Genomic DNA, 13,100 nt, shown 5'->3' on the forward strand with positions numbered 1-13,100 from the left:
TAACACATATGCAGAAACTCCAAGAACAGGAAGATTTTTTCTCATAAAAAATAGAAATAATTTCCATGAAGAATATATAAATATGATTTTGCCAATATCATCAATTAAAAAAAATGTTCCAACCTTCTTCAAGACCAGTCATAATATTTTCTTCATAAAATTTGATTATATATTATCCCTAAAAAAACACTTCGAATAACTCCATGGAATTTTATCATAAACCTTTATAGTTAAACATCGTCTCCATAAAATTTGAATATAAATCTCATTTATTAGATATCAACCCTGTTCTCATTTATTTGTGTTTTCATTTATACTTTTTACGTCGTAGAAAATGATATTTGTAAATTGTTTGGAGTTTTATATAAATTTTATTTATTAGGAATCAATATTTTTTTGGTTAGATTTTATATTTTTATTTTGAGGATAAATTATATTAATTGGTTTGTTAATCAAATCTCATAAATGTGATTAATCCGAAAAACAATATTATTATCAATACTCTTCTTATTCATCTTTCTTACTCTTCTCATTTATCCTCCCCTTATATTCGAAACCGAGAAAAACAAATCGTTCTAAATTGTAAAAGAATTTATGATGTTCATTGTATTTGTTTAAATATTTTAAGTTTTTTTAATATTTTAAATTTTTGTCTTTTTAATATATTTTTAAATATGTTTTAGTTTAAAAAAAAAAAATGGATAGTTTAATTGGCAATTGTCTTGAAAATGAAGTCTCACCAAACTGGAAATTTGGGATTCAAATCTTGTGCTACCCCCAATCCAAGTGAAAAAAATAGACATGATAAAGATATAATCCTACCAAACTTACAAAAAAATTAGAGAAAAAAAAGAAAAAAAAAAAAAATATATATATATATATATATATATATTAAAATAATAAATTTAAGTTACTAAATTATATATATATATATATTAAATAATTAAAAAATTCTCACTAAAATTTAAATCACCAAATTCAAATAAAAAAATAAAAACATAGAAAAGTTAAAATTTTCCTCAAAAAAAGGAGCAGAATTGGCTTAACATTGAAAGTGTTTTCGGCATATAGCAGTTAGCCTACTGTAGCCACATCAAAGCAGCTGTCAAGATAATGGCACTTGGAAAGATTAGTGACAATCTTAAACCCTAATAACTTTCAGAACCAAGAGTTTGTGGTGCAGATCAGATTTGATCGCCCTACGGTTATAGCCCAGAACATTAATATGTATTTGTAAACTAACAATATTTTTTTGTGTTTGTACCCAAGAAAGAAGAAATCAAAGTTTTGCAGTAACAGATTTTCTAAAGAGGAACTCTACAGCCAATATCAGTGCAATACATGAAAGGGGAAAATCAAACTGCAAATGGCAGCCAGCCACAAGTATTATCTTGATTCCATGAAAGGAACATCGGCAAAAGACATCATGCTTTGAAATTAAGCTTGCTACTCTGGTATCTAGAGATTAACAAGACTGCAGGATTAGCTTCTTGACCTCACTCACACAGGCTTCGATGTTCCTGTAGGAGGTTCCCCCTTCTTGCACTGTTGTTCTAGCAGCCTTGCTTAGCTCCTCTACTCTTTTCATTTCTTCTCCTTCTTTTGCTAGCAATCTTTTAACTGCAATTCTCAAGTCATCTATGTTGGGCACTGTAGTGGCACCTTCACAAAACCTTACACCAACCTTAATATATTCAACCAATAACCTGGCATTATAGTTTTGATCTGCGGTCATGGGCCATGCTATCAGTGGGACTCCCAATGCGATGCTCTCCAGGGTAGAATTCCACCCACAATGGGTAAGAAAACCCCCAACGGAATGTTGTTCGAATAGGGAAATAATGAGGAAAGAAAATACACACATTCAGTTATACATTGACCAAGAAAAACATATAACAGATTTGAAAACTGAATTCAAACACACGCATAAACACACAGGATTTACATGGTAAAACCTTGACAGGGTGTCAAGGAAACATCCACGGGGCAAGGGATTGGAATATTTATTAATTCAACAATGATTCTCCACGATTACATTGTTCGGGCATTCACAAGTTTTATACAAGCCTCCTCCGTTACATAACTGCTATTTCAGTATAAAACTAACTAGTTACATTTTACCCAAATTTACTTAATTAGTTGTCAAACTTCCAACAAACTCCACCTTGACAACAATTTTCCTAATCCCTTGCCCATGCCCATTCATCATCGTTTCTACAAGCCAAGAGAAGCTAAACACCATCACAGCTTCTCTACTGTAACTGGCTTTGTGAATATGTCTGCACAATTCTCACGCGTATGGACCTTTTGAAGAGCTACTTTTCCGCCATTGATCACATGTCTCAGAAAATGATACCTTACATCAATGTGCATGGTTCTGCTGTGATAAGCAGGATTTGTGCCAAGTTAATAGCACTTTGACTATCAAAAAGTACATTCACTTTCTCCTGCATCCTTCCAATCTCATCGAGCAGACCCTTTAACCAGATTTCTTCTTTACTGGCATCTGAAGCAGCTATATATTCAGCTTTGGTAGTGGACAACACAACTATTTCTTGAAGCTTTGACATCCAACTAATTGCTCCACCTGCAAGAGTAAATACATAACCTGTAGTAGATCTTCTTTTGTCCACATCACCTGCATAGTCAGCATCTACATATCTGCAGACTAATCCTTCACTACCATTAAAGACGTTGCAATGGTCACTTGTGCCTCTTAGATATCGAAGCACCCATTTCACTGCTTGCCAATGTTCTTTACCTGGATTTTCCATGAACCTACTGACAACTCCAACTGCATGTGAAATGTCAGGTCTTGTAGATACCATCGCATACATTAAGTTGCCTACAGCATTTGCATATGGTACATGAGACATATATTGCTTTTCTTCATCAGTTCTAGGACTCAAAACCGAAGAAAGCTTAAAATGGGAATCTAGTGGAACATTAATAGGTTTCACATTGTTCATAGATAACTTTTCAAGTACTTTCTCCACATATTTCAGTTGTGATAAACAAAGCTTACCATTTTTCCTATCTCTGTGTATCTCCATGCCCAAGATATATTTTGCTGCTCCAAGATCCTTCATATCAAACATCCTAGAGAGCTGAACCTTTAACCTGTTGATCTCTTCCATGCTTTTGCTTGCAATAAGCATATCGTCAACATACAAAGCTAAGATAATGAATATGCCATTGAAACTTTTGAAGTATACACAATGATCATACTCACTTCTTATAAAGTTTTGGCTCACCATGAAGGAATCAAACTTCTTGTACCATTGTCTAGGAGACTGCCTCAGACCATACAATGATTTCCTGAGCTTGCAAACTAATCTTCTGTTGTGACCTTGTACAAAACCTTCTGGCTGTTCCATATATATCTCTTCATTCAAATCACCATGTAGAAAAGTTGTTTTAACATCTAACTGTTCTAACTCAAGATTAAGTAACGCAGTTAGTGCCAACACAGTACGAATAGAAACAAGTTTTACAACTGGAGAAAAAATCTCATGAACGTCTATACCTTCAACCTAAGAATACCCTTTTGTTACCAGTTTCGCCTTATACCTTTCGATACATCCATCAACTTTTCATTTCAGTTTGAAGACCCACTTGCATCCAACAACACTTCTCCCTTCAAGAAGCTCTACAAGATCCCAGGTATTGTTCTTGGCTAAGGAATCCATTTCTTCTTCCATATCCATTTTCCATTTTTCGCTATCTATATCATCTACTGCTTCCTAATAACAAAAAGGTTCCCTATCTTCAGTAATCAAAGCAAAAGATGAAGCAGAATCTTCATACCTTTTGGGAGTTTTCCTTTCCCTTGTAGACCTTCTTAGAGCGACTGGTTGTTGAACTGGTTCAGAAGCTTCAACGGCTTCCTTTGTGTCTTCAACACCTTTTTCTCCATAAGTCTCTCCTTCCTTTTCACTGTCACCGAAAAATCTAGCCTCCAACTGAACTCGTTGATTTGGCGATACCTGTTCCTGTTCAATTCTTTCAACATTTCATTTTAAAAGAGAAGATTCATCAAATGTTACATCTCGACTAATGACTATCTTCCGCAATGTAGGATCCCACAACTTGTATCCTTTCACTGCATAGTCATACCCAACAAAGATATAACACTTCGATTTTGGATCTAATTTTGAACGTTGATTTTTAGGAATAAGAGAATAAGCATCACAGCCAAATATCCTCAAATGTGAATAATCAGAAGAATGACCTATCCAAAATTCTTTATGAATTTTACAATTAATTGCTACTGAAGGTGATCTGTTAACTAAATAACAAGCAGTAGATATTGCTTCTGCCCACAACTCCCTTTGCAAGTTAGCATTGCTGATCATGCTTCCGGCTCTTTCCATAAGAGTATGTTTCATATGTTCAGCAACACCATGTTGCTGAGGAGTATAAACAGCAGTTTTGTATCTAATAATTCCCTCATCCTTACAATATTGTTCAAATTCAATTGAAGTGAACTCACCACCATTGTCAGTTCTTAAACATTTAATAGATTTGCATGTTCTTTTCTCTACCATTGCTTTAAATTGTTTAAAGACATTGAATACATCAACTTTCTTTTTTAGCATAAAGACCCAAAATTTACAGGAGAAATCATCAATAAACGTTAAAAAATATAGAGCCCCTCCATATCACACAACAGGGGATGGTCCCCACAGATTAGAATGAATATAGTCTAAAATATCTTTACTATTATGATTTCCAACTTTAAATCTCTATTTACATTATTTTCGATACACACAATGTTTACAGAAATCTAACTTCAAGGATTTCAGATCGGGAAGAGATTTACGTTTCATTAGTATCTGAAGACCTTTCTCGCTCATATGACCTAATCGCTGATGCCATAGACGAGTACCTGCTTCTTCCTTTTCTGACGCAACCGCTGCTTCACTGACCTGAGTACTTCCTTTTAACTTGTAAAGATTTCCGACCTTTTCTGCTTTCATAACCACTAGGGCTCCTTTAGAGACTTTCAAGATGCCATCATGGCCTGTAAACTTACAACCATCTGAATCCAACACTCCTAAAGAAATCAAATTTTTCTTCAAATCAGGTACATGTCTAACACTAGTTAATGTTCTAACTGTGTTATCATACATCTTAATCCTGATATTTCCCATCCCAACAGTCTGACATGACACATTATTACCCATAAACACAGAACTACCGTTTACATTTTCATACGAAGTAAACCAATTTCTATGTGGGCACATGTGATGAGAAGCACCAGAGTCTAACAACCAGCGATCTAAACCCTAAGAGACATTACATTCAGGGGAAGTTTCATCTATCATACATAATTCTTTAGCAGATAAAACTTCGTCTATCATACCTGAATCGACCTGATTCGCTTCCTTCTTCGGGTTATCGGATTCCTTTTGTTTCCAACAATCTTTCTTCAAGTGTCCAATTTTATTACAGTGCCAACATTTTGCCTTACACTTCTTTCCCTCCGATTTCGATCTGGAAGACCCCCTTAGGTTTTCTCCTCTTTCCTTTGAGCGTCCTCTAGCTACCATGGCTTCTAATGCAGCTGTTTCAGTACTGGATTTCCTTCGTACTTCTTCAGACAGGAGAGCTCCCACCACTGATTCAAACTTCAAAGAATCAGCAGTGCTCAAGCTGATTGAAGTTACGAAGTGATCCCATGATTCGGGCAGAGAACACAGCAAGGTTATGGCTTTATCTTCTTCCTGAATTTTAACTTCCATATCTGTTAATTGACATATAAGTGTATTAAAAACATTCAAATGTTCTGCAACTTTTGAACCTTCTTTCATTCGAAGACTGTACAATTGTCTTTTTAGATAAATTATGTTGGTTAATGACTTTGTCATATAGAGTTTTTCCAGTTTTTCCCACAATCCTGAAGCTGTAGTCTCTTCAACAATATTGAAGAGAACTTCATCCGCCAGGCATAACTAGATGGTACTGAGAGCTCAGACATCCAAGTCCTCCCAGTCTGAAGTAGTTATGGTTGCAGGCTTCTTAGTTTCCCCATCCAATGCCTTGTGCAACCCTTGTTGCACAAGCAGATCCATAACCTTCAGTTTCCAAAGAGCAAAATTGCTCTTTCTGGTGACTTTCTCCACCTCGAATTTTGCATTCGACATCTTGGCCATTTTTCTAGGGTTTCAATCTTCAGTCTTTCAACTAAGGTTTATATTTTTCTTCAAAAAACTTTTTGTATATAAAAAAAAAAAAAAAAAAAAAAAAATTCCCCCAAAAAACAATCCTTCAGCCAATTTTATTTTCAAAAACCTTTCTTTTATTTTCAAACCCTTTGTTTAAACAACCCTTCAGCAGATTTTTATTTTCAAGCCCTTTGTTTACTTTCCTTCAATTTTAAATAAATCCATCCCTTTGTCTTTCACAAATTTCTGGAAAAAGAAATTTCTTGGCTTTCTTTGATTTTCTTCCTCCAAATTCAAATTTCTGGGAAAAATTCTCAAAACAAAAAAAATTACCTGGTTCCACAAGCCAGGCCTCTGGCAGCACTTATGGCAGCACGCAGCAGAGGGCACTTCGGTTCTTCTTGATGAGGACAGTGAGCAGCCTCCTTGCACATCTGAGCCTTCACACAGAAACAGGCTTCAATCCTTCACGCAACTTTGACAGCGTCAACGATAGAGGGTTTGGCAGCTCAACAATGGCCTCACGCTGGTCTTCACACAAGTCTGGCAAATTTTTTTTTTCAGATTATTCACACAGGTCTGGCAGCTCAGCAATGGCCTCGCGCTGGTCTGGCAGCGTCCTCTCACGCAGGGTTTGCCTGATTCTATGGCGCTTCCACGCAGGTAGCACGCAGGCAAATCTTCCACGCATGCAGCACACTCACACAGGGGGTCTCATGTTGGTTTGGCAGCGTCCTCTCACGCAGGCTCTACCTGGTTCTATAGCCTTCCACGCAACTCTTCACGCAGGTTCAGGACAGCCCTTCACGCACCTTTTTTTTTTTTGCAGACACGCAACCACCCTCAATGGTCCTCACGCCAGCAACAGCGTCCTTTCCTTCTTACGCAGAGGCTTAACATGCAGCAGGTCCTTCTCTTCTTACGCAGAGATGGGCAGCACTTCACGCAGCAGGTCCTTCTCTTCTTACGCAAGGCAGGTTGCTCTGATACACAGCTCTGGCACACTCTACGCTCAACCAAACACTCAGCCACGCAGTGATCCAGTTGCTCTACGCTGAAATTGTTTTTTCACCACAGGCAGATTCACGCTCACCCTCTGCTACCATTTGTTGTTCGAATAGGGAAATAATGAGGAAAGAAAATACACACATTCAATTATACATTGTCAAAGAAAAACATATAACAGATTTGAAAACTAAATTCAAACACACGCATAAGCACACAGGATTTACGTGGTAAAACCTTGACAGGGTATACATCCACGGGGCAAGGGATTGGAATCTTTATTAATTCAACAATGATTCTCCACGATTACATTGTTCAGGCATTCACAAGTTTTATACAAGCCTCCTCTGTTACATAACTGTTATTTCGGTATAAAACTAACTAGTTACATTTTACCCAAATTTACTTAATTAGTTGTCAAACTTCCAACACAGATGGGTGTGGGAGGATCAAGAGCTGAGGTGCCCGGCCTCTAATTATCAGACCTCTTCCCTCCATTCTCTCTTCAAAACCTTGGAGGATCCCTGAAGACCCACATGAAGGACTCTGGCCTCCAGCGCTGCTGCCATCTCCTGGATTTGTTTATTTGAAAGGCAAGCCTAGCTGCCAAAGCAAATATAAATAACAAACTTCTCTTTCCACAAGTAGAGCCATTGAACACATACCGAATCATCGATTGAAGGGGGTTTCCCTCTCTCAATGTTGTTTCTTCTCTGCCTCGCCTCGAAAACTGCAGGAGGGAGCAGAGGACCCACAGACCAAACATGCCTACCAGAAACAACCCTGTGCAGATGATCTATATAAACAACTTCTAGATCATAGAAAGTGTTGATAAGATAACCCCAGCTTTTCACATTCAAATTAATGATAATATACAGGATCTGATTTCTTGTAGATTTGCGCAAAATAGGAGATCCGACACCTAGGAAAACTAGTTGGATGAGGAAATTCGGGGAAATGGATTATATCATCCCCAGACTCGAGCAATTCAGGCATGAACTTCCAGAGAGAATGGCTGAGAGAACTAGTAAAAGCACTAAGCGGATAGAATACTATCCTGGGTATTCCGAGCTTGGCAGTTGTGTCATGAGTCCATCCGAGGAAAAAATCGCTGATCATACAGACCTGAGGGCCGAACCCATCTGAACTCTTCTACTGTTGGAACCAATCTTCTATTGGATGATCAAGTTCCTTAAAGGAATACATTAAGACTGGGATGAGATGAGGAAGAACCCGAGCCATGTTTTCACATCCTGGAGGGAGTCCTTCGGTGGGAGGAAGGGGAATGATAAGAGGTTGAATATAAAGACTCTCTGCAGAGGCTTTGTGCAAAAGAGATTCCAAGAGGGGTTGATTCTGAGGAGTTGTGAGGACCGTTAGGAAGAGGCCATGACAGGAGAGTATATGGGTGAGGTCGAGCAGGGGAATCATATGGCCCTGTGCTGGGAATGGAAATATCAGAATATGAGGCTTCCTCGCACGGTTTGCTGTCATTGCAGTCCACGTAAGATTTGAGCTACAGAACGAGGTTTGTGTTTCAGAGTAGTATTTGAACTATATGGCCCTGTGCTGGGAATCGAAATACCAGAACATGAGGCTTCCTCGCCATGTTTTTTGCCATTGCAGTCCACTCAGATTTGAGCTACAGATCGAGGTTTGTGTTTCAGGGCAGTATTTGAATACAGAGAGAAGGGTGAAGGGCGAATGTCGACGGGGTAAAGGCAAATAATTTATCTGGTCTATTGTTACATTTGGACAAGTTTTGTAGGAAATTCGACGTTTGATCAACAGCCTGGACAACCAAACCCCTATCTAACGCCAAGAACGGTGTAGTCAAACAATAATTTGATGCAGACACCGTTGGTTCGTCGGGATAATTTGATGCAGACACCGTTGGTTAGAGTAGGGTATCTTTATGCAGATTTTTCAGGAATATTCCAGGCTCTGAGGAGAGAAATAAATAGTGGAATACCAAAATATTCTGGAAATTTGCAATCCACAAATCTATATAAACTCAATTGTTAGAATAAATCTATATAAACTCAATTGTTAGAATATTATATATATGGGAGATATATGTATTTAAATCTATATAAACTCAATTGTTAGAATATTATATATATATGGGAGATATATGTATTTAAACATTAACATAGCTATATTTCACCATATTATATATATATATATATATATATATATATATATATATATATATATATTTTACCATATTAATTTTATTTATATATATCTATATATATATATTTATTTATTTATTTATATTTATTTATTTGCTATTTTATTTCTCCATAAAGGGTGATGGGAGGGGACAAGTAGAAGATTGTATAGCAATCAATTATGGGAGGATGTGTTATGTCATTTTTTTTCTTAAATAAATATATTTCACCTAAGTTTGATTTCCTATATGTGCAACTTTAATTACACAGTGTTGTTATCCTATGAAACTCTTTCTCCATGCAAATGCTAATTATGGTATTCCAATTTTGCATGTGCTCATGATTGTAAGAAACTAGTATTTGATTATAATTTTGAGGGGAATTAGCTATACACATTTGTTGTGCTTCAAGAGTTGAATTTCTTGGTGGAGCTCTCTTTGAACTGTGATTTGTGTGCTAGTTTTTGTTGTTTCCTTTCTTATCTTTCTCCAAGATCACTTCATTGAGTTGGGTGGTGGTTTCCCTTGCCCTTTTCCTTGCACTCTACCTTCAATGCAATAGGCTCTAGGCTCACAAATCTCCAAGAGAATGGACTTTTCTCTATTTAGGCCTCACTTGTTTATATGAATGCCCTGTAGTCTTCCACACATTATGCTTCCTCATATCGCTCTCTATGTTGGTCCATAAATGTCATCATGCCATGAAAGAGAGCTTGCAATAGATGTGGAACTGCCTATTATGAGAATATATAATGCTCACAAGCCCACCTCAATGAAAAATATTCAACCCGTCAACGCAAGGAACAAATATCAGTTGGCATATAACAGGAACTCCATGAGGCTAAGCATGAGATTGTGGGGGAACGTGGTTATCTCTCAAACGCAATGGTTGTAACTACAATGTCAGTGTGTATACCTGACATGGGCCACACTAGAAGACAATATAATAATTACAGATCCACCACAAATTTATATTGGTAAATGAAGACTCTTGTGGGGAAAGTGCCTCTAGATAGAAATGAAGCAAAAGATGAGATCAAGTTCATGTTGGATGAACTTCAGTATTACTGGCTTTGTCTGTATGGCTTAGTTATATAGCTGGCTTGTTGGCTTTGTATGCCTGGTGTCTGGGTTGGCTTATTAGTTAGATGGCTTGGCCTCCAATTAATCTTTATGTTTATCTCCAACCGTTTTAGTTTAGTAACAATTTGAATAAACTAAAAATACATAAGTTTACTCTTTTACTTTTAAACTTCGCAATAATTTTAGTTTTTAAACTATCATAATTACAAACTTAATCTATTAGTATTAATTTAATTTCTTCAATAAAAAAACCAGAACATGCTAAACCTAACCTATATATTTTGATATATGAATAAAAATATATATAAATAATATTCCCTTTTAAAATAATTATGATGTTTGCATTAGCATTTGAAATTATTTTAACATTCCACTGAGGCTGATAAAATATAGCGATAAATATATATGTTTGATATTGAAGATCATTATTTTCAAAAGGTTTTCATCGACATGTATATTTGCTATTATTTAAAATTTTAAGGATATATATGTTTGATATTGAACATTATTACCATAGTGAATGTTTTGTTCATCATGATCCGAGTAATTTATATAAATTATTTAATTTATATTTTGATTAATTTCAAATAAAATATAATTATAATTATTATATTAAAAAAAATATTAAATAGTTATTTTTAAAATTTATAAATTTTTAAAATTAAAATTTATATAAAACAAAAAATATTTATAGAGTAGATATTAGAATAATTATAGATTATTAGTTTTTTTTAATATTTAATGTTATTCTGTTTGATTAATATGTATGGTTGAGGGTGAAAAAGTTGAAGTTGTGAATATATTGGGATGACTTTTGTGCATGATTGTTCTGTTTAGGCGATTAGGGTTTGGCCTTAGCCGGCCCCCTGTTCTCCTATGCTTCAAATTTTTCATATGGACATCCCTTCTATCAATGTTATTTCTAGTCCTCTTTCTTTTTCTATAGAAGGTCTAGTTTTTGCATTCTCTGTTGCGGGTAAATTGACCTCCTATATTTCTCCCTCTGCGGCGGACTTACCTTCCACCATGGCTTCCTCCATGGTTGGATCCAAGTGTAAGTATTTTGTTATTAATTCATATCAATCTTCCTTAGCGACAAGTTCGCTTTTGGTTTCCAAATCTCTTGTTTCTAAGTGTGTTGCATCCTCTTGTATTCTGCCCCGACTTCCTCAGCGGTGAGCTCAGATTTGGTATCTAGTTCTAGTAATGCCTCAGAGGGTGTTTAAGGCTGCAATTCCTCCTTCCTTTCATGATATTGTGAACTCAGACTCTAGTTCCTCTTTCTTTGGGATGTTTGTTTATGAAGCCCCTTCGATAGAGGTCCCATTGGTGGTTGAGGCTCTAAGTGAGGTGACTTTTTTCTCGAACTCTGGCTTAATTTGCAAGTTTAATAGTGTGTGCCCGAGGCTAGTCAATCTCTACTTTTGGATTTTTGAGCAGTGGAAGTTGTAAATCTCCGATGATTCGAATATCTACCCTTTAGAAAGATAATTCTTTGTTGCAATCTTTGACAAGGTTGAAGATTGGGAGTTGAGTACTAAATTTGGTTTGTGGTTCTGAGGCAGTGCAAGCCTTTCTTTGCAACCTTGGTTCCCCTCTTTCGACCTTCTTTCGGCTTCAATATATGTTGCTTTGGTATGGGTAAGGCTCCCCAACCTCCCTTCATATATGTGGAATCTTTCTTCATTGACAACAATTGGTAATGCCTTAGGCAGATTCTATTGTCGATGTGATGATACTAAATACTACCTAAAGCCTACATATGCTCACATTTGTGTGGAAATGGATTGTAACAAAGGATTTCTTGCTGAAATTAAGAGGTCCTAACTATTTATGGGTGCAAAAATTGGATTATGAAACCAAGCATTCCCTTAAAAACTATCCCAAAAATGGGAAGAATAAAATAAAGAAAAATAGTCGAAAACGAAGATGGTGGGAGGGCGCCAATTTAGATCATTATACAATCTTTAAGGAGGATCTTCCCCCGGTTCTCTATAACGAGTCCAAGTTGCAAAAGGATAAAAAATGTAGAGCTCAAGATAGATCTTTTTAAAGATCAAGGATATTCAGTAGAAAATCGAGTGAAGATGGGTAGCGGTGTGGAGGTTTCTAACAATTTAGTGAAAGTTGGTAATCTAAATGCTTCTTCATAAAAATCTTTTGGAAAAAAGACTTATGGGGTTGAACATTCCATAATGGACAAGGGCAAGAATTTTGCCTCTAAAATCATTTCCCCTCAGTGTGTTTCTTCAAAAAAACAAGTTCGAAAAAAACTCCTTGGGCTAATTAGGTAGATGTGGACAACCTGTATTGAGTCAAAAGAATGAAACTGCTAGTAGAGATCAATCAAAGAATGGTGACATGTTAGATTCATCAGAAAACTTGGGTTGGATCCAAGTTGGAAAAAAGATGAAAAGCAACTCTCCAAGGATAACGAGAAGCCAATCAAAGTTAAAATGACACTAAGTTGAGAATGGGATGCAAATACATTTGGATTTTAGGGGTCTTTTGGAAAGTTTTCAGTTGGAATGGGAACAAATTTTTTGTATTGTGGAGTTTTCATGTAAGGATTTGGGTTGATCTTGCGTGCTCAATCCCAAATCTTCAAGGAATTTTGGTAGCTCTTGTTCTTATGAGTATTTGTAACCATTTTGGGCCAGATCCCAACTTTA

At 36.3% G+C, this 13,100-nt stretch overlaps 1 pseudogene; it reads right to left on the minus strand.

Annotated features, from left to right (window-relative positions):
* Window positions 1-1,465: 1,465 nt before the first annotated feature.
* Window positions 1,466-8,881, minus strand: LOC149207340 (UDP-glycosyltransferase 89B2 pseudogene; annotated as a pseudogene).
* Window positions 8,882-13,100: the final 4,219 nt, after the last annotated feature.

This window comes from Pinus tabuliformis, chromosome 1_2 (genome assembly GCF_031772625.1).
Source record: "Pinus tabuliformis cultivar Carrire ecotype Pingquan chromosome 1_2, CPIR1, whole genome shotgun sequence".
NCBI lineage: Eukaryota > Viridiplantae > Streptophyta > Pinopsida > Pinales > Pinaceae > Pinus > Pinus tabuliformis.